At 55.8% G+C, this 24,873-nt stretch overlaps 1 protein-coding gene and 1 pseudogene across 5 annotated transcripts in view; both read left to right on the top strand.

Moving 5' to 3' along the window:
• Positions 1 to 5,576: 5,576 nt before the first annotated feature.
• The window catches only part of LOC140688710 (transport and Golgi organization protein 1 homolog), a 104,955-nt gene continuing 85,658 nt past the window's right edge, over positions 5,577 to 24,873 (top strand). For all 5 annotated transcript variants that reach the window (XM_072948437.1, XM_072948435.1, XM_072948436.1 and 2 more), the window contains exon 1: positions 5,577 to 5,750. The gene's annotated coding sequence lies outside the window, so the exon portion shown is untranslated. The remainder of the gene's footprint in view (positions 5,751 to 24,873) is intronic.
• LOC116278337 (pseudouridylate synthase 1 homolog pseudogene) overlaps positions 8,821 to 24,873 on the top strand; it is a 40,950-nt pseudogene continuing 24,897 nt past the window's right edge.

Here is a 24,873-nt window from a genome sequence, read left to right as displayed (position 1 = left end):
GGCTGTCAGCCCGTGGCCTCCCTCCTGGAGCACAGCTCCTGGGTCAGGGGATAAGTGATTCTGGGTAAAGAATGTCTGGCGAGTGGAGAGTGTAAGGGCAAGGCTGGGGGCTGCTAAGCACAGAAATAGTGGAGCAAGTGAAGCCAAGGTGGGGGTTTGTTAGAGAAAAGAGAAAAACAAGTTGCCGGAATTTTAGGTCAGAATGAATCAGCAAAGAGCTTTAGCATCAGGGAAGCCATCTTGTTAGTTAGTTTCCCAGTCTTTTCAGTATTTAGTCATTGGAATTTTAAAACATAGCATCTTTCCTTCCAACATAGCAGTCTACTTTCTAATACATAAGACGACATTCAGAAGCTATGAAAACACAGACATTTGGGAAAAAATGTCCTCCTTTGAAGTGGCTCAAGCTGTCATCCATGCTTGCTTATTAAATGACATATAGTTTAGGAATTATGCCTGTTAAAGATAATCTTTCACTATTGAGTTGTTTCGCCTTGTTTAAAAATCGAATGGTGAAAAGGCTCGCCACGCTTGAAGAACATTTTCAGCATGAGTAAATGCCTGAAATTTGAGAACTATACATCTCCATTTTCATATTTTTAATACAGAACCATTTACTGTTGTTCCTTTGAAGTTTCACAGCATTCATGATTATAATTACTGTGATCTGCCAAGATTATATATGAAATTGTCTATTTAACTATGTCATTATTGTGTCTCATGGTTAAACTTAGCGTTGTGTGAATTTATCATTTGAAGAGTACATCTTTTAATCCTAGACTGCCAGGGTGTTTTAAGTGCTCAGTATGTGTGGTGACAGTATTTGCACCCTACACTGTTTCAGCGGGAGAGTTCCTGTGCTTGTAAGTTATAAACTGAAAAAAAAATAGGTTTGTGACAGCATTTATATTAAAAGCAAGTAACGAAAATAAATTACCAAAATGTATATAAAGAAGAGAAATCATACTCAAGCTTACAACACTGGGGAAGGCTAGCGGAGAAACATTGCAGACTTAAGCAGTCTGATTTTACAAGGCAAAGCCATAATGACGTTGGTGACTGGGGGACGGATCCAGAAGCTCTGAGTGGATGAGAGGTCTTCTGTTCAGGCATAATTAGAATAGGCAAGGTGACGGAAGGGGACCAGGTTGGGGAAAGTTCAGGAGCTGGGTTTCGTGTAGACAACATAATGAAGGACAGACAGGAAAAAAAATGCTTTGGTGTCTACCCATTTAAGTGATGTTTTAGAGAGATTCTTTTGGCAACTTCATGCAGCGCTGGCTAAGTCAGAGAAAGACTAGAGTCAGATTGCTTGGGTATTACTGTAATATGGCAGAGAAAACAAAACAGGAAAGAAATGCTTTGAGAGTCTGGGATTAGAGTCATGGTCGTGGGAATAAAAGTAAAAAAGTAGATGTTAAGACATTGCCAAAAAAGAATAAAAGAGTCACCACTTGTTGAAGGGAAGAGGCAAAACTCTATGCTTATTCTGTGTTTTTGGCCCTAGGCAACTTAATTCAGGCATCTTAAGGGCTGACGGTGGGGGCGAGGATCCCTTGGATTTTAGACATTGATGGAGAAGGGGACCCTGCCTGTCAGATGGTTAATGCTACGGAAATGGAACTTTGGGGCAACAAAAATGTGCACGTTTTTGGAGCTGATAAAGCTTTCAGAACTAGAACTTTCTTTGATTACTTGCCAATTGGTAAAGAAGAGAAGAGGTTTTGTTCTGAAAGAAAGGCTGAATTAGGATTAGAAATTGGAATAGAAATGAGTCTGAGAGGGAAGCCTTGCCTTGAAATGGGACCAGAGAGCAAAGCTAATGCAGAATCCTGAAATCCAAGAGAACAGGATATTCTGCAAGAAAGACAGTGATCAGTCTAGTCTCTCGAATGTTGTTGCAGTCATGTCAAACTCTCCTGAGATCGTGGAGGATGAATAATGAGAGAATGTCCTGGATTTTGCCAGAATGGTGTCATTAATTATATTTAAAGTACGTATTCAGGAAACTGCAAGGATGATCGTTAAATAAAAAAGACGCCGAAAGAACAGAGTAGATGGTGACATAAAGAACGTAGGCAGGAAAGCCACCCACCCCCTTTTCTGGTCCTCATTGCTGCATATGCTGCACATACTATTTTTTGTTCCTGAGGATATTCTGGGACTCAGATGTGGGACCCTGTGTTATTATTTTGTGTTATGTCTGGAGCCTGGGACAGTGCCTGGCCCATGTGAGCACTTAATGCACAATTCAGAAGACTGTCACAGAAGGGAAGGAGAGAAATAGAGGAGTAATTGGAGAAAACGTTAAGGGCAAGCAGAAAATATAATTACTTGTTTGCTTGCGTGCTTATTTTGTTCGGCGCAGTTCAGAATTTTCAGAACATACGTCGAGAGAGGGAGCCACTGGTGAGGCCCAGTGTGGATAAGAAGGGACAAAACGCAGGTTGGTCGCAGGAGGTGACACAGATGGGACATTTCTCTACCTAGAAAGCTGGTAGGGAAGAGGGACACAGCCGGCAGTGGTTTTACAGAAAACCCAAGCACGGAAGCAGAGTGGACAGAATGATCTCAGTTATTTTGAATAAGAAAGGGGGTAGTTTTAATGGACCACGGAGATCTGATGTGAGACCACTGATGTGGATGTTTGCGTGTTTTTGTCTGTTGCTGGCATCTGCGTGGATAGCATATGTTTCAAAGGATTTTATTTATTGAGCACTCATTCCTTGGATGCAGCTAAAATGGCCAATTTATAACAGGCTTAACTGTCCAAGAACTTTTTATGTGATGTGTTTATTTGGAGTGTAACAGCGTCTGCTAGCGACGGGAGGCTCACCCAGCGTCTGCGCATCGTCTCAGATTTGAAATAAGTCCGGAAGCCGTCCTTTGAAAGGAAGGCGCTGCCTTTCATGTTTGCTCAGTCAGGGAACCCGTTCACTGGTGGGACGCAGCCCTGGTTCCTGTGCTGCTCCACAGGCCTTGAGGCCGTTGCCTGGGTTTCCTGTCTTCAGGCAACAGCCCACTCTCTGTCTGGGGCATGACCCATCGAAACAGGTAAGACCTGGCCTGGCCGAGAAGCTGTGCCAGGCGAGGGTGTGAACAGAAACGTGCATGGCCTTAACCCAGTTTTAAGAGGGGGGTCACAGAGCAAAATGACCAGAGGTACAGATGAAAGAAGTGACTTCTTCATGTAGCCATCTCCTGAATGAAAGAGCTGGTCTAAGCTTTCACTGCTCACTTAGGATTGTCTTTGATTTATACAACATCAGATGTGGAGTGATGCACTGATGTCAGCTGTCCCATCGCTGTTACTTTCTCACCCAGTCAGTATTTACCGAGTCGCTGATGACCACTGGGCCGAGACAGACAAGACTGAGACAGAGCTGTAGAGGGAGGGAGAAAGGTGGCCTCAGGTCTCTGAGGTGACTGGGTGGCCTGGCGGCTTTCTCCTTCCCCACCCACTCTGGGGTTGGGATGCGGCCTTGGTGGAGTGTGTTATCCAGGACAAACCCCAGGGTCTGTCAGCTGCATGACGCCCCAGCTGAGAGCTGGTGGCAGGCCGTCCGTGGACGAGAAGCTCCCGATGCTAAGTGGCCCTGCCTCTCCTCCTCCCGCCGCCCTCTGATATGGAAAGCAGCGTGGTGGGGGAGGATGGACGGGTGTGTCCTCTTTCTTGCCCCACTTTCCAGAGTCAGTCTCTCTAAGGAGGAGGAGCAGTGGGGGTGCTTTTGCAAGGATTCCAGAGTCCCCCGCGTGTCCTCTTTCTCAGGGTCCTTTGCTGTAGGACCCTGCTCTTTGCATCCTGAATCCTTGTGTCTCCTAGAGCTACTGAGCTTCCTTGTGTGTGCTGGGCCCCTGGCTCCTTGCCCGTGCACGTGGACACACTGGCAGGTGGCAAATAGACAGGTACACAGAGCAGGTGCCTGAGAGCAGGGCCAGGGCCCGTGTCAGGGCCCCAAGCCCGGGGTGGGCACTGCCTCCAGTGTGCCCGAGCCCCAGCCTCCCTGGGGGCTCACAGTCCCCTTCTGCTTTCTCTTCCAGCTGCTGCTGGCAGCCCCAGGCCAGGGTTAGGAGCTCGGACATTAGGAGCCACCGCTTCCCCCTCAGTCACCTGGAGCCCTCTCTTCCTCCTGCCCCCACTCAGAGCCCCTGCCTCCTGGCCCAGCCCAGCCAGGCCCACTCGCTGCCAGACCCTGGCATGTCCAAGCCTGGCCCGTGCCTGCCTGCCTAGCCCGGGGGACCCCTCAGCTAGGATGAGGGGCCAGGCCGCTGCCCTGGCACCCTCTGGATCCTGCATTCTTAGTTGCTGCTGCTCACATTGCTGCTGCTGGGGACCCAGGGCCATACATATCCAACTAAAGACTTGTAACTAATCGATATAAGGAACACTTATAACTCAATAAGGCAAACAATCCAGTAAAAAAAACAGAGACTCTTACTAAAGAAGCTACTTGAAAAAAAAATGGCCCAAAATCTTCATTAGGGAAATTAAAATTAAAATCATAATGAGATACCACCATACAGCCACTAGAATGGCTAACATTCAGAAGCCATCCACACCAAGTGCAAATGAAGATGTAGAGCAACTAGAATTCGCATATGCTGCTGTCAGGAACTTAAAATGGTACAAGCAGTCTGGAGAACAGTTTGGCAGGTTCTTAAAAAGTCCAACAGATACCTGTCATAAGTCCCAGCAATTCTACTCCCAGAAATTTGGCCTAGAGAAAAGAAGACATGTCCAACAAGCACATGTACTTGAATATTTATAGCAGCTTTATTTGTAATAGCCCCACATTGGAAACAGCTCAGACATCCATCAGCCGGTAAATGGATAAACAAATCATGATATCTCCATACAATGGAACACTACTAAGCGATTAAAAAATAGACGATTATTAAGATGCATGACAGCCTAATACTATAAATAATCCAATACTGACAGTCAAATCAACCAACTTTTATAAAAGCAGTGCAATGGAGCACCATAGAGCAATGAAAACAATGATTGCTACAGGCAGTGATATGGGTACATATACAAACATAATAATGAGGGGAAGAAAGCCAGACACAAAATAATGCTCTAGGTTTTTATGTATATAAAGTTTTTTTTTTTAAGGTAAAACTTACCTATTTTGGTAGATGTTCAGGGCAGTGATTACTTTGGGGAAAAGGAATTAGTGACTTAGAAGGGGCATGAAGTGTATTTTGAGGTGTTGAATTTGGGTCTGTTTCTTCATGTGAGTGGTGACTCTGTAAGTATGTTCATTTTGTCAAAATTTATTGATCTATACGTATGGTTTTTTTCCGTTTACTCTAGTTCTATTTTACTTCACTAAAATAATTTATTTTAAGAAGTTTAAGAAGAAACTAAAACTGTCTGAATGATCTTGGTTACGACCTCTAATAGAGACCCACTATGACTCAATGAAATCTTAGAGGACAGCAGTTTTTACACGTGAGCCCTGAGCGCGCAGCCCCGCCCACAAGCCACAAGAGGCAATCCGCGCGTGCGCAGCACGGCCCCGCCCCAGCGCCCTCCTCTGCCACGCCCCCTCCCCCGCCCACCCAATCGTCAGTTCGTCAGGTGGGCAGGCGGCAGTAGGTCGAGCGGGCGGCGGCTCCGCGGGTCTTCCCCGGGGGCGCCGGCCCTGCTCCCACCCGCCAGCGGCGGCGGCTGCAGCGGCGGCCGCGCGGTCCCCCCGCGCTCCAGCAACCTGCGACCTCGGCGAGGGCTCCCACGGCGTGGTGTGGTGAGTGCCCCCGCCCGGCCTCGGCGGACGGAGCTGCGGCGTCGGGCCCGGCCCCGGACCCGACCCCAGCCGGGCTGCCCCGCCGGCGTCGGGCCCGGCCCCGGACCCGACCCCAGCCGGGCTGCCCCGCCGTCCGCGCGCCTCGGGTCTCGGCGCGGGGGAGGGGGGAGCCGGGCCGCTCGGGCTGGGGCGCTGCTCGCGGCGCTTCCCGGGCGGCCCTCCCTGGGCGCGGGGGGTGGGGTGGAAACCGGAACCCCTCACCTAGGGACCCCCCCCCAGAACGGGAACTAAGGCTCCCCACCCCCGGGTGCTGGCCTCGCGGCCTAACCCTTGACGTCCGACTGTGAAGCCGCGAAGTCGTTCAGATGCTCGCGGCGGCGGCCGTGGTCTGGAAAGGGGTTCGCAGCGGCGTGTGTGCACAGCCCCGAAATCATTGTCTTGTTTGCCCCCCTCGCCTGCGTTTTCCGCGGACGGCTTTGGTTCAGCGCCTTCCGTGGTGCCAGTGCTAAATTGCCCATCACGTCCTTGGGCCCTTAAAAGAAATTAAAGCTTAAATGTGTACTGAAAAAAGTCCTTAGTTTCATGACGCGTCAGTTGAAAAGTTGTTTTGTTTTTTTAATCTGATAAGAATTTTTCCTAGCCTGAAGATGATTGATATCTGGTAACTTTCTATCACGGCTGTCGACTTCCGTGACTTATGTCTCTGTTAGATGAAATGTCAAGTCCTCTTAGTGTAATTGTTTTCCCTTTTTTAAGTAAGATCCACATACAAATAATGGAATTGGAATCCTGGGTCCAGATGATAGCTTTTAATCTTCAGGTTGATGATATTTAATATAAGTTTAATCTGTATTGTGCTTTATTAGTATTTAGTAAATGTTGGTTAACAGTGCTGGGTTTCTAAAGGATTTCTTGATTGACAGATTAATGATATTTAAATAACTGATATATTTACTTATTTAAATTTTTTCTAATTGAGATGTAGTCAGTTACAATGTGTCAATTTCTGGTATACATCATAGTCATACGTATATATACATACACATGTATTTGGTTTCATATTTTTTCATTAAAGATTACTATAAGATATTGAGTATAGTTCCCTGTGTTATAGAGAAGAAATTTGTTTTTTGTCTATTTTTTATTTTATCTTCTTGATTTCTTGATTGAAATATTAATAATATTTGAATCACTGATTTTTTTAAAGCTTAATGTTTCCAGAAGGACTTAAAGATTTTGAGGAAGAAAATTTTTTTTTCATTTTCTGAATCTGTCATTAGAAATTTTGCCTTTTCTGTGCAAAGTCCTTTCCTAATCATTACGTAGAGGACATAAAGAGTGGAGTTTGAATTGAGCCCTTGCGAGTGCGTGTGGTTTTAGTAGGAAGACAATAGGTGCAAGTGACAGTCTAAGCTATGGAATCCTATCCTGGAAAAGGACTTGTCTCGAGCTACCCGACCCCACGTCCAGCCTGCTCTGCCCGCCCACCCGCCTGACCCTGAGATACTCTTTCTTCCTTTTTGCTTCTCTTTTCTCTTTCACTTCTTAGGGCTCCCATACATTGGAAAGCCAACAGGATGGATGTTCTCCAAGTTCTCTGTCAGGTGCGCAGTCTTAGGGCAGGCTCTGGGCTCTGAACCCATCCATGGCTGGTGGGAGCTGGGGGTGGGGTGTAGGGGTGAGGTCTGCGTGGACCTCACCATGACCAGCTGACTAGCGTTAGTTGCAAGCTTGCCTTAGGTGCTGTGGTTTCAGTCATTTTCATCCTCACCTTTGAGGTATTAGTTTTTTACTTACAGATAAGGAAACCAGGTCTCTGATAACTTGTCTAGGGTTCACAGCCAGTAAATGTGCAGCAGAACTGAGATTTGTCTAGGTCTCAAAACGTGTAATTTTTTCCCCCAGAACTACTGTAGACTTTCCTGTGCTACAGCGAGTTACCTGGAAACGTGCTTCCTGCAGCCTGGGTTCCTGAATGTGTTGGCACCAAAGTATGAAATGATGTTTGTCATGACCAGCTTGGGCCTGTTGTGGAGATTCAAGAGGGGGGAACCAGAAACTTGGAAGGGGTGAGGGAGGTAGAGTCAAAGCAGCTTCATTTTTATCAGAAGGGTGTTCATCATTCTCACTCGTTCTACGTCCTCCACCGGTTGCTTGATTTTCATCCATTTAGTAACGTTATTGAGTGTGTACCTTGACTTACGTGCTAAGCAGTAGGATTGAAGTGGTTTTTACACTCTGGTGTTTACTCTCTAACGGGAAAGTGATCACATTTACTGAATATGGTGAGGTGCAGAGTGCTCCCTTTTATACCCATAAAAAGTGGAGCAAAAGTTTGCGGAGTAGTCCAGGAGGGTTTCCTGGAGGAAGTGCTGTTTAAGCTGGGACCTGGAGAATGACGTGGAGCTAGCTGAGGGAAAGGTGGGGAAGGGTGCTAAAGCGTTTGAGGCACGGCTGGTAGAAAATAGGCTGTAGAAATTGGGAGGTTTGTGATTAAGATCCAGAGATGTTTCTCATGATGTTGCAGGGACAGGAAGAGCAGTTCCAGTTTCAGGTATGGATGTAACCAGGAACTAAAAACGACCAAGGCAGCTACTCCCCTTCCTCTTTACATTTACAAAATCTTGCATCCTGCATCTCTGCACAGCTGTTCTTTTATTTTTTTCCTCTTTTCACTTTTTACCACATCCCCATGCACTTGGCAGAAGAGAGCTGACCCTGGCTTCCCAGAGGTATGTGTCTTCAGAGCACCTGCCAGTCTTTGACTCCTTCCTGGAGCCCACGCGTACGTACCCGGGTGTGGAGAGCTGTGACAAGGTGTGGAGGCTGTGCGGCCCCTCGGGCCCCTGGCCTTCCTGCAGGCCAGCAAGCAGTTCCTGCAGACGCAGTGCCAGGGCCGCCCCAGGATGACGACCCAGGGCGCCCCCATGACCCCCCACCACAGAAACAACTTCTCCGTGGAGCACCTGGTTGTGGGCCATCGCGGCCCCAGCCGATCTGCCTGCCAGATGCTGTGCTACTGGCTCGATGTCTGCCTGGCCGGCAGCCACAGCTCGCACCCTGCGGCATCATGCAGACCCCCTGTGCCTGCCTGGGCAGGGATGTCGGCAACCATGCCTCCAGCTCCCTGGGCCCCTGCGGTGACATCTGCCTTAGGCACAGCATGGCTGGTGGCCCAGAGAACTGCCTCAGCAGCCTCATCCAGGACAGGGGCCGGGATGGCACTACAGGTGAATGACCAGTGGGGAGAGCCCCAGGGGCAGCTCTCTGGGCAGAGGGCAGCAGGGGAGGGTCTCGTCTGCAGGGCCGCCCTGGCCACCCATCCCTGCGCGCTCCCTGGGGAAGACACGTGCACCCTGGGAAGTTCTCTGCAGGCTCACTGAGAATAGGCAGCCTGGAGTGCTTGCCGCTGTTCCCCAGGGCCAGGCGTGGTGCCAGCACATGAGAGGTGCTTGCTGAGTGTTCAAGGAAGGAAGGAGGGAAGGAAGGAGGCCAGGATGGGTCTGGTTTCTCCCAGGATGAGGGAGGTTTTCATTTCTGGCTGGGGGGAGGCCCCTCCTCTTTTGCAGGTATGACGATTCTGATGGGCCAGCAGGTGCCGTGGCCTGTGGCCAGGGCTGCAGGGGCCTCCTGGGATGCGGGAGAGAAAATGAGGAGAGGGGGCTGTCGGGCGATGTGGTCAGCAGATGCCGTTTGGGGGTTGCGCGTGGTGAGGCCGTACATATCCTTCTCCAGCAGCTACTTACCCAGCGCCTGCGAGGTGACCTGGCGCCAGGGACGACTTGCAGTGAAGAGGCAGAAGGAAGGTCCTCCTTCTCCTGGAGCTGCCTTCCGGGTCAGGGGCGGGAGGAGGCGCTAACAGCCGAACACAAGAACCAGGCATCAGGTGGAGGGGGGGGGTCTCTGGGGGCGGGGCTGTGTGTCACGCAGAGTCGGGCTCACTTGGTCAGGGCTGTGTTTGAGATTCCAGGAGAGGTGCGGGCGAGCCCCGTGGGCATCAGAGGCAAAGGTAGGGAGGGGTGCATGTGTGCTGGGAGGGTCCCAGCAGGGAGGGAGGGGCTGGGGCACGGCCCACCTTCTTAGCAGTTTAGTTTCTTTGGTGAGAGGGCCACCCGCACAGGAGGACACAATCATTGGTCTGGGACAGCAGGTGGGGCTCCATGGTGGCAGGGCTGGCGGGGTTCCCTGCAGACACTTGGAGGGGAGCCCCCCTTGCAGGACGCCCAGGAGTTGTGGTAGGCTGCCGCAGCAAGGACAGGGAGGGCAGCAGGGGCCAGACTGGGCTGGGCGTTCATGCTGGCAGGTCATCAGGGAGCCAGGGAACGTGGTCCAGGGCCCTTGGCCTCTCCTGAGCCAGTGAGGCTGATGGAGTCCACAGAATAGCCTCTGCAGAGGCACAGCATGAGCTACGTGGGGTTACAAAGGGAGCCGGTTATCTGGGACCTGGTTCTGTTCGTGGCCCCAGAGCCCAGGATCCCAGATTAGAAACCTCTGTTGCCAGAGAGGATCAGGAAAGGAGGGAAGAGGTGGCCAGGGTGGGGCAGGGGTGGCGTCCGGGAAAGAGCAGAAAACCCCCATCTTCTGTCATTGTATCAGGGCCCCCAGTGTGGGGGTAGGAGGCATGTGGGCAGATCATCAGGCGGGGAAGGGTGGAGGTGACTGTGACCTCGGCTGGGGCAGCTCCCCACACTGGCGTGCTGGTGAGAGTGGTCCCTGGCAGGTGGGGAGGAGCTGAATGGAGCAAAGCATGGAGGGCTCTTCTGAGGAGCAGATGCAGGGCGGTGGTTGGTTTGGGAGGTGGGAGGGTGCAGGGGGACCAGGCGGCAGTGGCCTGGCTGTACATCCTGCTCGGCCACACCCCAGGGGTCACCTGCCCCTGAGCCTCAGTGTCTTCGCCTGCAAAGTGCCCAGCACTTTGCAAGACTGCTGGGTCACAGAGCCACGATGCCCCTGGGGCCTGGCCCACACTACAGCTGGTCTGTGTTAACATCGGGGCGGGTAACGCACCAGGGAGAGACCGGGTAAACCCAGCGGTGCGGAGCTTTGTCAGGACAAGGTCAAGAGTTAGGCGCTGGTGTGACATGTGTGCTGTTGGTGGTGCAGGACGCTGGCCGGGTCGAGAGAAGGGAGGGTCTTGGGGGTCGGTGTGGAGCTGATGGGCTTGTGGAAGCAAATGATGTGGGCACGGAGGAAGGAGGTGGCTGGAACTTGCCCAAATTTCTGGCCGGGACCGAGCCAGTGCAGGAAGCACCGCCTGTCAACCAGTACTCATGCCGGCAGCCCGGGGGTTGGCTCCCCAGCCAGGCGGCCACCTGCGCAGGGCCTTTGCGCGGGCTGTTCCCCGGGCTGGGACACTCTTCCCCCAGCGGGGCTCCCCTCCTCAGCTTGCTCCTGCCCTGGTCCCCTGACCCCCTGACCCCCGACCGTGCTGCTTCAAGTGGCGACAGCTCCTGCCGCGCTCTCACCGCACCCCGTCTCTTTTTCTCTTCCCACACGGCGTCGCCTGTGAACACTGAATAATTTCCCGTGTCCTTATTCTCTGTCCTGCCACGATGTACCCCCCAACAGGGCGGGGAGTTTGCCCTGCTGGCTGATGAAACCCGGCACACAGCAGGTTCTAGATTAATGCTTACTCTGTGGAATGAGGCACAGAGAGGTTAAGGCAGCGGCCAGGGTCACACAGCTTGTAAGGGGGAGACAGAGGGTGGAGCCAGCTCATGGCACCCGGTGGTCATTCCTGGGGTGTCTCCTGCATGGCACCCTACTGGGAGGGTGCTTGTGTGTACACATGTGTGTCAGGGTGGGGTGGCACGTGGACCACAGAGGTCCAGCAGTCATTCAGGACACACAGCTGAGCCAGGCAGGTGCCTGGCCTGAGAGCTTGCTGGCTGAGCCAGTGGCCAGGGAGCTCTGCCCCTCACACTGGCCAGGGAAGGCCGGGTCACATGTGTCCCTCCACTCCGAGCCCAGCTGGAAGCCAGCAGGTGGCCCAGGCCAGCCTGTGGCCCATTTACAGCCTGACACCTCCTGGCCTGTGCAGATGCCACAAGGCCACATCATGTATCCGGTTGGCAAGTGTTCCTTGGGCCAGAGCAACTGGGCCCTCTCCTCCACATCTGCCCCCGCCCAGCGGCCCCTCTGCAGCTCCCCTCACTGTCTCCTGCCCTCTCAGTGCCATCCCCACTCCCCATCCGTGTAGTTGCTCTGCGTTTTCCTGCCTCTGCAGAGATGGGACCATTTCTCTCAAGGGTTGTTTTCAATATTCACTTGAAGTACAGTCAGTTGACAATGTTGTGTCAACTTCTGGTGTACAGCACGACGCTTCAATCACACATGAACATACCTAGATTCATTTTCATATTCTTTCACTGTAAGCCACAAGATATTGAATATAGTTTCCTGTGCTACACATTATGAACTTGTTTACCTATTTTATGTACACCAGTCAGTATCACTCTCAATTTATCCCTTCCCACCCCGTCCCCCCCCCCGGAACTGTAAGTTTGTTTTCTGTCTGAGTCTGTTTCTGGTTTACACATAAGTTCGTTTGTCTTATTTACATTACACACGTAAGTGAAATCATATGGTATTTTTCTTCCTCCTTCTGGCTTGCTTCACTAGAATGACATTCACCTGGGCCATCCACGTTGCTGCAAATGGCATTATTCTTTTTATGGCACAGTAGTATTCCATTGTAGAAATATACCACAGCTTCTTTATGCAGTCATCTGTCGATTGACATTGGCATTGTTTCCATGTTCTCTATTAATACCATATAATATCACTTACATCTGTAACTCACTTGTACAAGGCTCATGGCAGGAGGAGAGCTGGGCTCAGCGTGTGCTCACTGGGATGTACGGGCCAGTGGAACAGTGACTGGGACCAGGAGAAGAGGGCTGGGGAGCTCAGGCAGGCCTCCCTTCATGAGCACGGAGCCGGTTGAGGCGCTAGACCAGCCTTCCCCACAGCCCGACGGCTACCATCTGTCCTCACTCCCAGCCCACAACAGCCAACCAGGCCCCCAATCCCCTGGCTGACTGTGGGGCACCGAGGCCTGCCCTAAAGAGGCTCCTGGCCATACTCCACTCACAGCAGAGAGGTGCAGGCAGACCGGCGAGGCATCCCCACCGGGCAGGGAGGGGGCACCTGGTGGCACTGGGTTGCCAGCAGGGCCGGCCCCCCCAAGAAATCCACCACACCCACCAAGCCTGCCAGGCCCAGCCCCCAGGGATGCCTCCTTCCCCTGCCTGCCCGCCCAGGCACAGGGGTCCTCGGGAATCTGGCTGGAAGCCAGGTGGAGCTGCCCAGGAGGAGAAGGGACCCAAGGTGGTCAGCTGCTGGAGGGTGAGGTGGGGGCCCCGTCCTGTGCTGGCTCTGCTCCAGGCTGCCCCGTTCAGCCCCTCACTCTCATCACACTTCTGTTTGCTCAGGGTCCTGCCACCCCGAACACCTGCAGACTTTGAAGACACTTATGTGCTCAGGCTTTTGCTCAGGTCATGCCTCGGCCTGGGCTGCCCTGTCCTCTGCCCGGCAAACACCCACTTACCCTTCAGGATGTGGGGCTGCCCTAGGAAGTTCTATCTGAGCCTGCTGGGGCCTCCCAAGGGCAGACGTGCCCACCTCCCTCAGGCTTCCCGGGATCCTGCGCCCCCGACACGCACACACATCCTGCACACACGGACCTTTGTGCACACAAACACGCTCTCAGGAGAGAGCCCCAGGTGGGGAGAGTACCTCTGATTGCCCAGGCCTCCGGTGGGCATGACTTGTCAGCCTCCACCACCCTTCTGTGGGCCTGGGGCCCTATGCGGGTTTACCCCGGCCCAAGCCTTGGAGGCGCCTCTGAGGCATTTATCTAAGGTCTTGTTGCAGTTTTTCAGGGAGACAGTTAATGGGGATGGAGAAGCTTAGCCGCTGGAAAGGGTGTATGGGTCTGTTCAGGGTGGGGCGGAGGGTGCGGCCTGGCAAGTGGAGGGTGCGGCCTGGCAAGTGGAGGGTGAGTGACCGCTGACAGGCGCAGGAGCTGTCTCTGATGGTGGCCTGGTCCCCCTGCCCAGTTCTGCCCCAAGATCCTGCCAGAAGGGTCAGGGCGCAGAGCCTGCCTCAATGCCCAGGCTGTGGAGCGGTGCAAGTTTTAGCGGACTGTCCTTGCCATGGGGTCCCAGGGCTCCACGGAACCCTGTTTGAAGAACCTCACGCATGGGCTTTTCCGGGCTGTTTTCTGGCCCCAAGAGCAGCTAAGGCTCACTGCAGAGCCTCAATCCTGGGGGTGCAGCTGCCTGAAGGGGCTTTGCCCTGACCTGCCCCTAAACCCCCTCCCCACAGGCACCTCCCACCTCCTCAGGGCCCAGGCCAGAAACGTCCCCTCCACGCCCCGCAGCCCAGCTGGGGCTGGAGCCTCTCTCTTCTGTGTCCTGAGCAGCCGCCCCCTCCCCCCCCCAGCAGGCCGGCCCCCCCCCCCCGTGTGGCCAGGGCAGCTCCCCGAGGGGCAGCTCTGACTGCGGTGCTCCCTGCTGTTCATGCTCACTGCCACCTCCTGCCCTCTGTGCAGGACAGGGGTGGGCCTGGCTCCCCCAACAGGCACTCAAGGAGCAGAGTGAGCTGGTGCAGACGAGGCCAGCCCGCAAGGATGCTGGGAGGGCCTCGACTCGGCCCGGCTCCTGCGGGTCCTGGGACAAGGGCAGGATTCGGATCGGTTCTGCCTCGCCCGGGCAGTGCCACGCCGTGCAGAGGGCAGGGACTTTGTCCAGCAGACCTGGGCTTGGATCCTGTCTCGGGCGCCCAGGACCTGAGAGAGTCCCCTCCAGGGTGGCTCCTGTGTGGCCCCCACGTGCCCGTCTGCAAAGTGGGCCATAGCGGGGCTGCTGCTGCGGGGACCCAGCGCCCGGCACAGCATGGAGCCCAGTGGTGGTCCCCTCCCTCCGTGAGCCCTGCTCTTCCCTCCAGGCCCGCGAGCCCACAGTGTGGTGGAGGCGGCCCTGCCCGCACCTGCCCCCATCACCTTCTCACCCCCAGCAAGCGGTCCTGAGCATCTACTCCATCTGCACCTGCTTTCCGGACGGGAGGGCTGTGGGGTGGGCAGCCAGGGCCTAGGATAAGGAGGGGAGAGTAGGGGCCTGCCCTGGGTCATCTCAGGCTGTGCAGGCCCCTCGGGGGAAGGTGCTGGGTTTTGGGATGGCCTTGACCCGGGGTAAACGGGGACAGGACAGAGTGAGGCAGCTGTCGCGTGGAGAGTGGGGTGGCGCTGGGAGAGGCACTGGACTGTGAGCAGACTTTCTGCTGGGGTTCTCCAGGACATCAGAGAGGGTCTGTCCTGGGGCTGGGGCCACAAGCGAGGTCTGGCGGCTGCCTTAGGTCCCGAATTGGGTGCAGGGGAGGGGTGCTGCACCTGGGGCTGAGGCCCACGTGAGATTTCAGGTCCCCCTGCCAGGTGGGCAGGTGGGCATCCTCCCAGGTCTGAGGTTGGCTGTGGGACCTTGGCCCTGGCCTCTGTACCCATACATGGGGGTGGGTGGCCAGAGCAGGTGGCTCTGCCCATGTCCAAGACTGTCCCCAGAGTGGTCTAGAGGCAGGGCAGGAGAAAGGGCTTCCCGATGGCAGGGGCTGAGTGCAGGTCTGCCCAGTGATGGTCAGAGGGCCAGCGCGAGGGGTTTGCAAGTTCCCTCCTCAGGGGACCTGAACGTTTGCCACTGAAGAGCCCCCACAGGGCTGCCCTTGACGACCTAACATCCCCACCCAGCCTCTCTCCCTCTGGTGTCCCCTCCTGCCTCCTCCGTGGGTAAACCCGCAGGAACAGTGCCTACCCTTGTGCTGGGAGCGTGAAGCCTCACTCCCACATTACAGATGGGGACACTGAGGCTGGGAGGTGCGGGATGGGCCCAAGCCCACACAGCCATGAGAGGGGCCACCCAAGTCCAGCCGTCCTGGCCCGGGTGGCTCAGAGCCGGAGGCCGCCCACGCCCGGCGCTTGCCGTGCCCACAGGCCTGTCAGGACAGATGCCAGGAGGGGACTGCAGAGCAAGGACCGACCTTGTGTCGCCAGCCACCTGGGCCTAGGCAGCCAGAAGCAAGGAGTCCCTGTGGGCCAGCAGCCAGCGTGCGCAGGGTCCGCAGAGCGGAGGTGCGGGCACCAGGAGGCCGGGCGGGCTCTGTGGTGCAGACCACAGTCTCCCTCGGCCGCCCGCTGGCCCCGCTGCTGTGTGGGGCGATGGCCGGCCAGGGACTGTGGGGAGGGTGGGAAAACTGAGGCTTGGAGGCAGAAGGAACTTCCCAGGATTCGCATGGGGGGCGAGTTCAGAATGGGCGGTGCTGGCTTCCTGAGCCCAGGACAGCTCTGCTGCGTCCCCGCTCACCCTGGCCGGGAGCTGCTCCCCTCCCCTGGGTGTGAGCAGGTGGCACACACCCGGCATCCTCTCCTGGAGCAGGGCAGGTCACCCCAGGGCCACGAGATTGGGGTCAGTCTGGGGGGTTCAGGTGTGGGTACTCCCGCCTGCTCACTGTGACCCCGTCTGAGCCTCAGTTTCCTCACCATGAAGTGGAGGGGGCAACAGTGCCGGCCTGGCCAGGGCAGAAGGCAGGGGTCAGTCCAGGCTGAAGCAGGACCCAGTGGCTCCGGGGGGAGGGGAGCTTCCTGGCAGGAGCACAGGTGGGAGGCTGAAGGGGGCCCCTGAGGGGCCCTGTGACAGGCAGCAGGGCGGGTGTGGGCAGAGAGGAGGCAGTTGGATGTCAAAGTCACAGCCAGAGACCAGGATCTGACCCCACCTCATCCCCCAAAGAACCTGTAAGGTTTGCTGTGAGGAGTCAGAGGTGGGGGGGGGTCTCTGCCCCCACAGGGCTGAGGCTCAGAGGGCAGGGCTGCAGGGAGGCTGCGGGATGGCTGGAATGGCCTTTCTCCTGCGTTCCCCTGTCCTGCTTCCCCTCTGGCTGGGCTTGCAGATCCTTCCCTGAAAGATGGAGTGAGGGAGGGATAAGTTCAGAGAAGCCAGAGGCCCAGAGGGGTAGTGACCTCTGTGGCCACCACAGGGCTTGCGGGCAGGCCCATGGCCCAGGGGGCCATGCCAGGCTGTCCTTTCAGATGGGCACAGCCTAGGCCCCTGTGGCATGTGGCCTTCCGGGGCTGCCCACTGCTCCCGCCCAGGCCTGGGTTGGGGAGCACGTGCCTGGGCCCCTGGCTCCTTGCCCCTGCACGTGGACACACTGGCAGGTGGCAAATAGACAGGTACACAGAGCAGGTGCCTGAGAGCAGGACCAGGGCCGGTGTCAGGTCCCCAAGCCCGGGGTGGGCACTGCCCCCAGTGTGCCCGAGCCCCGCTTGGGCTCCCAAGGACAGTGACCAATGAGCACCTATGCTCCTCCACCCGGGTCCCTGCCTCTCCCATCACATCCTCAGGACCAAAATGCCCTGCTGCCAGGGGGCTCTCCAGGTGTCCAGCCCCCATCTCTTTGGTCAGCTTCTGCCCCGAACCTGCAACACGGACTCCCAGCGCCTGCAGGGTGTCCTTGGGGTGAGGGGTGGGGGACCTGAGAGAGATGGCCACAGCAGGTAGGGACAAGGAGCTGCAGCCACAGAGATGAGAGTGGGAGACAATTCCTGGTTTACTGAACGCTGACCACCCGCCAGGACGGGTCTCCATCTGCCGGGACGCCTAGTGGGTAGGAGCCATATCGGCCCCACATTGCAGCTGTCAGGGTCCCCATCAGGGTAGGGACGTCACACGCACCTCCCACCACCGTCCCAGATGTATATACATGAACGTGGAAACCGTCTGTGCCCCTGCCCACAAACAGAAGCCCCCATGCCTCAGTTTCTCCAGTGGACAACAAGGGCATTGGCTGGACACTGCACCCTCAGCCTCCAGGAATTTCCAGCCTCACTTCAGTCTGTCAGACCCTGGCCTGGCCCAGTGCACACACCCGACCCAGGCCCTGCTCCGTCCCCTGCCCACACATCCCAGGCCACCAAAGGCCTCCATCCCCAGACACCAGCCACAAAAGACACTGTGAATGACTGAAAAATTGTGCTGAACACTAGAATTTGACACAACATTGTAAAATGAATATACATCAATAAAAAATGTTAAAAAAAAAAAGGCACTCTACTGTCCCCCCCGCCCTGTGTCCAGGGAAGACTGCACTGGGGAGGGAGAAGCAGGTGGGCACCCACAGCACTGAGAGGGTCCTAGGATGCTGGCAGGCATGCGGGGCTGGGAGAGCCAGTGTAATAGAGGAGAACAGATCTGGCTCGATATTGGATCTGTTCTTTCAGCTTTAACCCTAGGCCGTTTTCCAGTCTGAGCCTTGCAGGCTCTGCACCTTCTGTGAAACAATGTTGCCCTTAGTCTGAAATAGACAGGAGAGCCTATTCTGGGGGCTCTGACCTCTAAGGATGTTAGCACTTCTGCACTTAGGCAGAGATGGCAAGTTGCAAAATAGAGAATAACTTGGTTTGTTGCAAGTTTGCAGAGACACCATGGACTGGCCCACATGGACAGCTGTAAGAACAAACAATTCCTGCAGGAAGAGGTTTGCAACAAACAACCACACCCTCTCTCCTGTATTTTTGTGTAAAAGGAGCCTGTAATCTGACTGGAGCAGGATGGTTCGCCAAGACATTAGTCTGCCATCCTCTCAGTCGGCTTACTTTCCAAACAAAGTTGTTATTCCTTGCTCCAACATCTGGTCTCCTGATTTATTGGCCTGTTGTGCGAGGAGAACAAGTCTGGACTCGGTAACACCAGCAGGAGGGGGCCCCGGTCCACCCTGCCCACTGCAGCCTGCCCTCCCTGCTTGGGGTGCCCCATGGGCCCACACAGATCCCCCTGGGCCACAGCAGGGGAGGCAGCTCATCACCCGGAAGCAGAGGCAGCCCTGGCGGGAGACCCCCATTGCAGGCCCAGGATAACCTGTCTGAGCCATCTAAGGTGCTTGGGGTAGCTAGGAGGGGCTGGGAAGCTCAGGCAGGCCTCCCTTCATGAGCACGGAGCCAGTTGGGGCACTAGACCAGCCTTTCCTGCAGCGCTACGGCTACCATCTGTCCCCACTCCCAGCCCGCAACAGCCAACTAGGCCCCCAGTTCTGCCCACAGGCTCCATGGACAAGGGGTCCAGGACTCTGGCCCTTGGGGCAGGACACAGATCACACGGTGGATGAGCCTCCACTCTCACCTCCAAGGGCAAAGCCTGGCCTGGACCTGAGCCCGTCTCCATGGGGGACTTCTCCCAAGGCCGCTATGGCCAGGCCTGTCACAAACATCCCTCATTCCAGGTCCCACTGTCCACCGATCATATATGGGGAGACTGAGGCTCACAAAAGGCTGCCTGGCTCAGGGTCACACACAAGTAAGGACTAGAGATTCGAACCCGCAGTTCAGCCCTGTGCCCTGGCAGGGGTCCAGGTACCAGGTCGGGGCAGCTGCTGGGGGGCGGGGCTCTGGGTCCACTGTGTCCCCCCTCACAGACAGTTGTTGGTTTTGCCACCAGCCCTGACGAGGGAGGGAGCGTTCCGAGGGCCAGCTGCTTGCGGCTGCCCTCCCCCTCATGAGAGGTTGCTGGAAGCCAGGGCCGAAGGAGAGGCCTTCCCAGAGCCACAGGGCAGTGCTGGAAGCTTCTAGAAGGACAGTCCAGTTTGGGACGCAGACCCCTGTGCTCTGGCCATGCTGCCCCTTGAAGTGTGGACCTCGGCCAGGCTCTGCCCACTCCAGTCCAAGGCCCCCGTGCCTAGCAGGACCGCGACCCACTGGAGGGCTGCTGGGCGGCATGTGAGGGCCCCGCTGGCTCGGAACAGAGGCCGCGGGTGTGGGTGTGCCGGCATGTTCAGACCTGGCGTGACTGTTTCCAATGCTCTGTTTATGACAATGGCAGGGAAGAGCTTAGCACAGACACACTGACTCAGCTGGGGCCCAGTGAGGGTACGGGCCAGGGTGGGGCGGGAGAGAGCCAGCAGGACAGAGAGGGACAGCGGGACGCAGAGAGAGAGGCAGAAACTGATAGGGAAGGACAGAGATGTGCAGACAGAGGGGCGGAGAGAGCACAGCGCGTGCGCGCACGCACACACACAGGCCTCCGCTCACCACTGGCCTACCCAGGCCCAGGGTCCAGTCCTCTCTGAGATGGGTCATAAAAGCAGCGCCTGTGCATTGAGCGTTTCCTGCGTCCCAGCCCTTCTGAGCCTCCGCCTCGCCGCCCTGGACCTGGCCAGGTGGGCTATGTGATTACCTTCCTTCATCAGGTACAGAAACAAGCACTGGGGTGCAAGGTAGCCTGTCCAGCCATCACTCAGCAGAGCCTGGGTGGGACCCAGGTGGTCCAGGTCAGGCTGGCAGGGGGTCTGGTGGGGCAGAGCTGTGAGCTTCTGGTTCTTCCAGTGCACAGACAGGGATCTGATGCATCTCTGGCTCGCCAGCTTCCCCTGCTTCCACCTACCCCCTCACTCAGGGGCTCCTCGGCCTGAGCCCCGTGTGTGCTGGGAGGCAGCTCAGGCAGTGGGGTGCATGCCCAGGCCCTGTTGCTGAGCCATGGGTGGGGCGTGGGCAGCTCCAAGGAAGATATGGGCACTGTACCCACTCCACTGCGTGATACCAGGGGCCCCTGGTGTGGCCTGGGGTGTCTCCTGGCCTCCCTGGCCTCCATCTCTCCACCTATAAATGGTTGAGGTGGGTGAAGCATTCTCCCACCCCCTTCTAAGCTGGGGGTGGGGGTGGGGGCCTGAGAGCCGGGTGGGGTGGCGGTGGGGGGGCTCTTAGGAGCCCACTAGCTGGCAGTATCCCACTGGTGGGGCCTCAGGCCTGTCCCAGGTCCCTACCCCACTTCAGCCCCAGCAGCCCCGTTCTGATCTTCTCCTTGGGGACAATCCCTCTGGCAAAAGCTCCCATTAGAAAGGTTTGGAACCCACTACGCTGAGCTCACTGCCATGGTATGCGGGGAAGCTGAGGCTTGAGAGGGTAAAGGACGGCGCCCAGTCCCCCTGGAGCCCCAGTTCCACCTGCCCCTGCTGCGCCTGCCTCCCTTCTGCTGGCCCTGGGCACCCCAAACTACCATGGCCAAGGGATTTCCTGGGTCCCCCCAACCTGATCCTCTCCTCTGTCTCTTGGTGACACCCCCACCAGCTGCCCAGGCCCCACGTAAGGCATCCTTTGGGGCTTGTCTTTCTCTAAACCTCCTCACCCAGTCCACCTGCTAGTCTCACTGTCTCCATCCTCAGACTGTGTGCCAAGCCTGGCCACTCACCTCCTCCCCTGGAGGCCATCAGCATTTCTCACCCAGGCCCTTCAACAGCCTCCCTGTGGGTCCCCCTGCTTCTACCAACAGCCTACTGTCAGCCAGAGTGTCCTTTCCAGTGTCAGCCAAAGCAGCACCCTCCAGGGGCTCTTCATCTTCGTAGAATAAAATCTAAAATCCTTCTCATGTGTTCCCAAAGACGACCCAGTGTGACTCTCCTACATTAAACCACACACACGCCCAGCTCATTGCTTCCTCAGGGCCTTAGCACTGCTGTTCCCTCTGCCTAAACACTGTTCCCTGCACCCTTGCATGGCTCACTTATTTTGTCATTCAGGACCTGCTTTCAGCATCCTTTTTATGACTAGGTCCCAAGTCCCTCCCTACAGCCTCCCTGTCCTGCTGACCCCTCTGTGGTTCTGACTGAGGCCCTCTGACCACTCCCTGTGAATCCCCTCCCAGTCCATTAGTCTCCTGGGCTGTGATATGTCAGTCTTGCCCTGCTGTGTGCCTGGCCTTGGGCTTGGGGATGGATAGGGGCCAGGGCCTCACCCCTGGGATTCTGGGGTTGGCCAGGAGGGCGGGCTACGCATGGTGCTGGGGAGACGTGGATGGTAACAGGAGAGTGTGGGAAGGAAGAGGAGGTGAGAAGGTTGCCTGGGTCCCAGACCTGGTCAGTGAGGTAGGACACAGACCGTGCGGTTTCCCTGTTTCGGTGGGTGGGCCGGTGGTCTGAGCGTGGGCTCTGGGGTTCTGGGTTAGACCCCAGCTCTGTGGTTAGCCTGTCATGTGACCTTGGGCCAGTCACTTGCCTCCTCTGAGCCAACGTTCTCACTGTGCTGTGGGGCCCCATGTGGGTCTAAATCGAGTAGGACAAGTTGTATGGAATCCCCTAAAACCATGAGATGCTGTGTTTTTATAACTGCTTTTATTGAGAGATAGTTCACATACCATAGAACTGATCCATTTGAGTGCACAGCTCAGTGGTTATTAGTGTAGTCACAGGTTGTGCGACCGTCACCACAGTCAGTTTCACAACATTTTCATCACCCCCCAAAATCCTCTGTCCCGTGGCTATCTTCTTCCAATCCCCCTTGTCCTTGGCAATACTCATTTGTCTTCTGTCTCTGTGGATTTACCTATTCTGGACATTTCACATCAATGGAATCATACAATACGTGGCCTTCTGTGTTTGGCATATTTCACTGGGCATGTTTTCAAGGTTCGTCCATGTCGTAGCCTGTGTCAGGACTCTGTTTCTTTACATGGCTGAATAGTGTTTCATCGTGTAGAGAGACCATGCTTATCCATTCATTCACCCGCTGACGGGCATTTGGGTGTTTTCCACCTTTTGGCTCTTGTGACTGATGCTGCTGTGAGTATTCACGTACAGGTTGCTGTGTGGACACACGTTCATGTCTCTGGGGTATATTTTAGAAGGGCGATTGCTGGTTTAAATAGTAACTCTGTATTTAAAGTTTTGAGGAACCGCCAAACCGTTTCCATAGTGGCTGCATGACTGACGTCCTGCCAGCTGTGTGTGAAGGTTCTGGTTGCTCCACGTCCTTGTCAACACTTGCTGCTGTCCGTTTTTAGTTTAGCCATCATTTTAGTGGGAATGAAGTGCTGTCTCGTCGTGGTTTTGATCTGCATTTCCTGTGGGGTCAATGATGTTGAGCATCTTTTGGTGTGCTCAGGGGCCATTTTTATATCTTCTTTGGAGAAACGTCTGTTCAGATTCTCTGCCCAATTTTAATTTTTACTGGTGAATTGTAGAAAAAGCTGTGTTTTTTTTTAAAGAGGGGCAAGTCCAGGTTGGTAGAGAGGCAGGTTTGACAGCATGAGCTATGTTGGCCACAAGCCTGGGCACATACACAGGTGTGCACACACTTGCTCACACTCGTGGGAACCGCATTTCTACGTAAGTCCAGGTACATGCCCAGGGACACAGGCATAGGGACGCACGGATAACCAAACCTGTGTACACCCACAAAGAGCCCGTGTGTGGTATGTCACACGTGTGGGCAGGAAGCTCAGTTCAGCGACCTCGTGTGCTGGCGCCAGGCCTGCCTCCCAGGAACATGGCCATATCAGAGCAATTATTCTCATTTTGCAAAGTGGGGACACTGAGGCATGGAAAGCCCCCTTGACTGGTCCAAGGTCACCCAACTGGCCAATTTTAGGGTCTGGATTTGACTTGAGGTGTCAGTCTCTGAGCCCCATCTCTGGGACTGTTTGTGGCCCCCAGACCTATGATCTTACCTCAGTCATTTCAGAATGTCAGGCCTGGGCTCCCCCACTTCCTGGGCTGCTGTGTGACCTTAGGCAGCATGCTTTCCCTCTCTGGGCCTCAGACTCCTAGTAGGGGTAACACAGGATGGTCGCCAAGACCCTCCCCAGCACCGAGATTCCAGATTCCCAGTTCTCCTTCTCAGAGGGAACCAAGTGCCTTTCTCATGTTGCCTCCCCAGGTCTGCAGTTAATCAGGTCCTTAGGAGCAGAATTAGGGCTTTTTGTGGCTTTCTAAAAATAGTGCACCAGCCCACTGTGGATGCTAGGAAGTGGTAAGTAGCTTTGAGTGGACAGTGGGGGGTGGTGCCTGGGGCCTGGGAAGGGTGGGCACAGCCCCCTGCTCTTCCCTGGGAGTGTGAGGGGAGCCCTGTTCTGCTCAGGCCCCTGTGTTGATCGGGGGCCACATTTGTCCCCTCCAGGAACTGCTCACAAAGATCTGCCTGGTCCCCAGCATCCCCTCGAGGTCAGAGTGAGGGGATGGCAGGGTGGGCTAGACCCTGCTGTCCCAGGCAGGCCCCCTGTCCCTGGGTCTCGGGTCCGGTGGGCACAGAGCAGGGCAGGGGGCTGTCCTCAGTGGGGGCTTAAGTTTGAATACCCAATAGAAAAGAGAGCAGAGCTGGATGGTCCCTGAGTGGCCAGTGCCTTGGTTTACCCATGGGGCAGTGGTCTTGGAGGGCTCTGCTGCTCCAGATTTGTCCAGAATATGCATATCGGGGTGCAGCTGGACAGGCTGCCTGGGAGGACGCTTCGGACGGCACAGAGAGATGCCCGGGCCTGTCCGAAGAGCCCTGCAAGGTGCCTGGTCATCCCTGGCCAGCCAGGCCCACTTGACATTTGGTGATGGTGAGGGTGATGCCCATTTGTCCTGTTTGCTCTTAGAGTTGCTCCTGGGGCCATGGGGCAAATGGGGACACAGGGTTTGTAACTTGCTTGGGGCCACACAGCAGGTGTGAGACTACAAGTCCAGGGCTTTCCCAAAACCTTGGGCCGGGGGCCTCTGTGGCTAATGGAGCCCATCTTGACCTGCCGGGCGCCAGACACAGACTGCCCTAGAAGTAGCGGGGCCTCAGTCAGGGCCAGTGCACTCAGCGACCCGCTCAGGGCTTACGAGGGCCGTGGACTGGGGTGGCCATTGTGTGGCCTGCCCGTCTGTCTTTGACATTTTCCAGGGAGACTGCAGGACACTGCTGCTGGGTCTGCTGTCTGAGGGTGCACATCCCTGCTGGGAGGGGCTCTGGTTCCCAGAGGGGCCCCTAGGCCTCCCAGACCAAAGTGTACTCCCAGAGAGCTGCTGGCCCCGCACAGACCATCCCTGCTGCCTTCACCCAACTCCTCAGCCCCATCACCAGACACATCTGGAGCAGTGCTGAGCTCAAGTGGCCGTTACCGCCCGGAGCAAACCACTTCCTGCCTTTGAGGCTCCGTGTTCCCACCTGTGAGATGGGTCTTATTTAGAGGACCTATTCCATGGTGCCGTCAGGGAGATAAAAGGTGATGCATATAGTGTGTCCAGCCCCGGCCCTGCTGTTGTGCGGGCTCAAGGAATGACGCTGCGGAGCAGGGGTACGCAAAGAATCAGACGTGGAGCCTACCCACCGGCCCTGCAGCCCGCC

The sequence above is a fragment of the Vicugna pacos genome, chromosome 23, assembly GCF_048564905.1.
Source record: "Vicugna pacos chromosome 23, VicPac4, whole genome shotgun sequence".
In the NCBI taxonomy this organism is placed as follows: Eukaryota; Metazoa; Chordata; class Mammalia; order Artiodactyla; family Camelidae; genus Vicugna; species Vicugna pacos.
The sequence above is the reverse complement of the archived record's forward strand: the minus strand, read 5'-3'. Positions and strand labels throughout refer to the sequence as shown.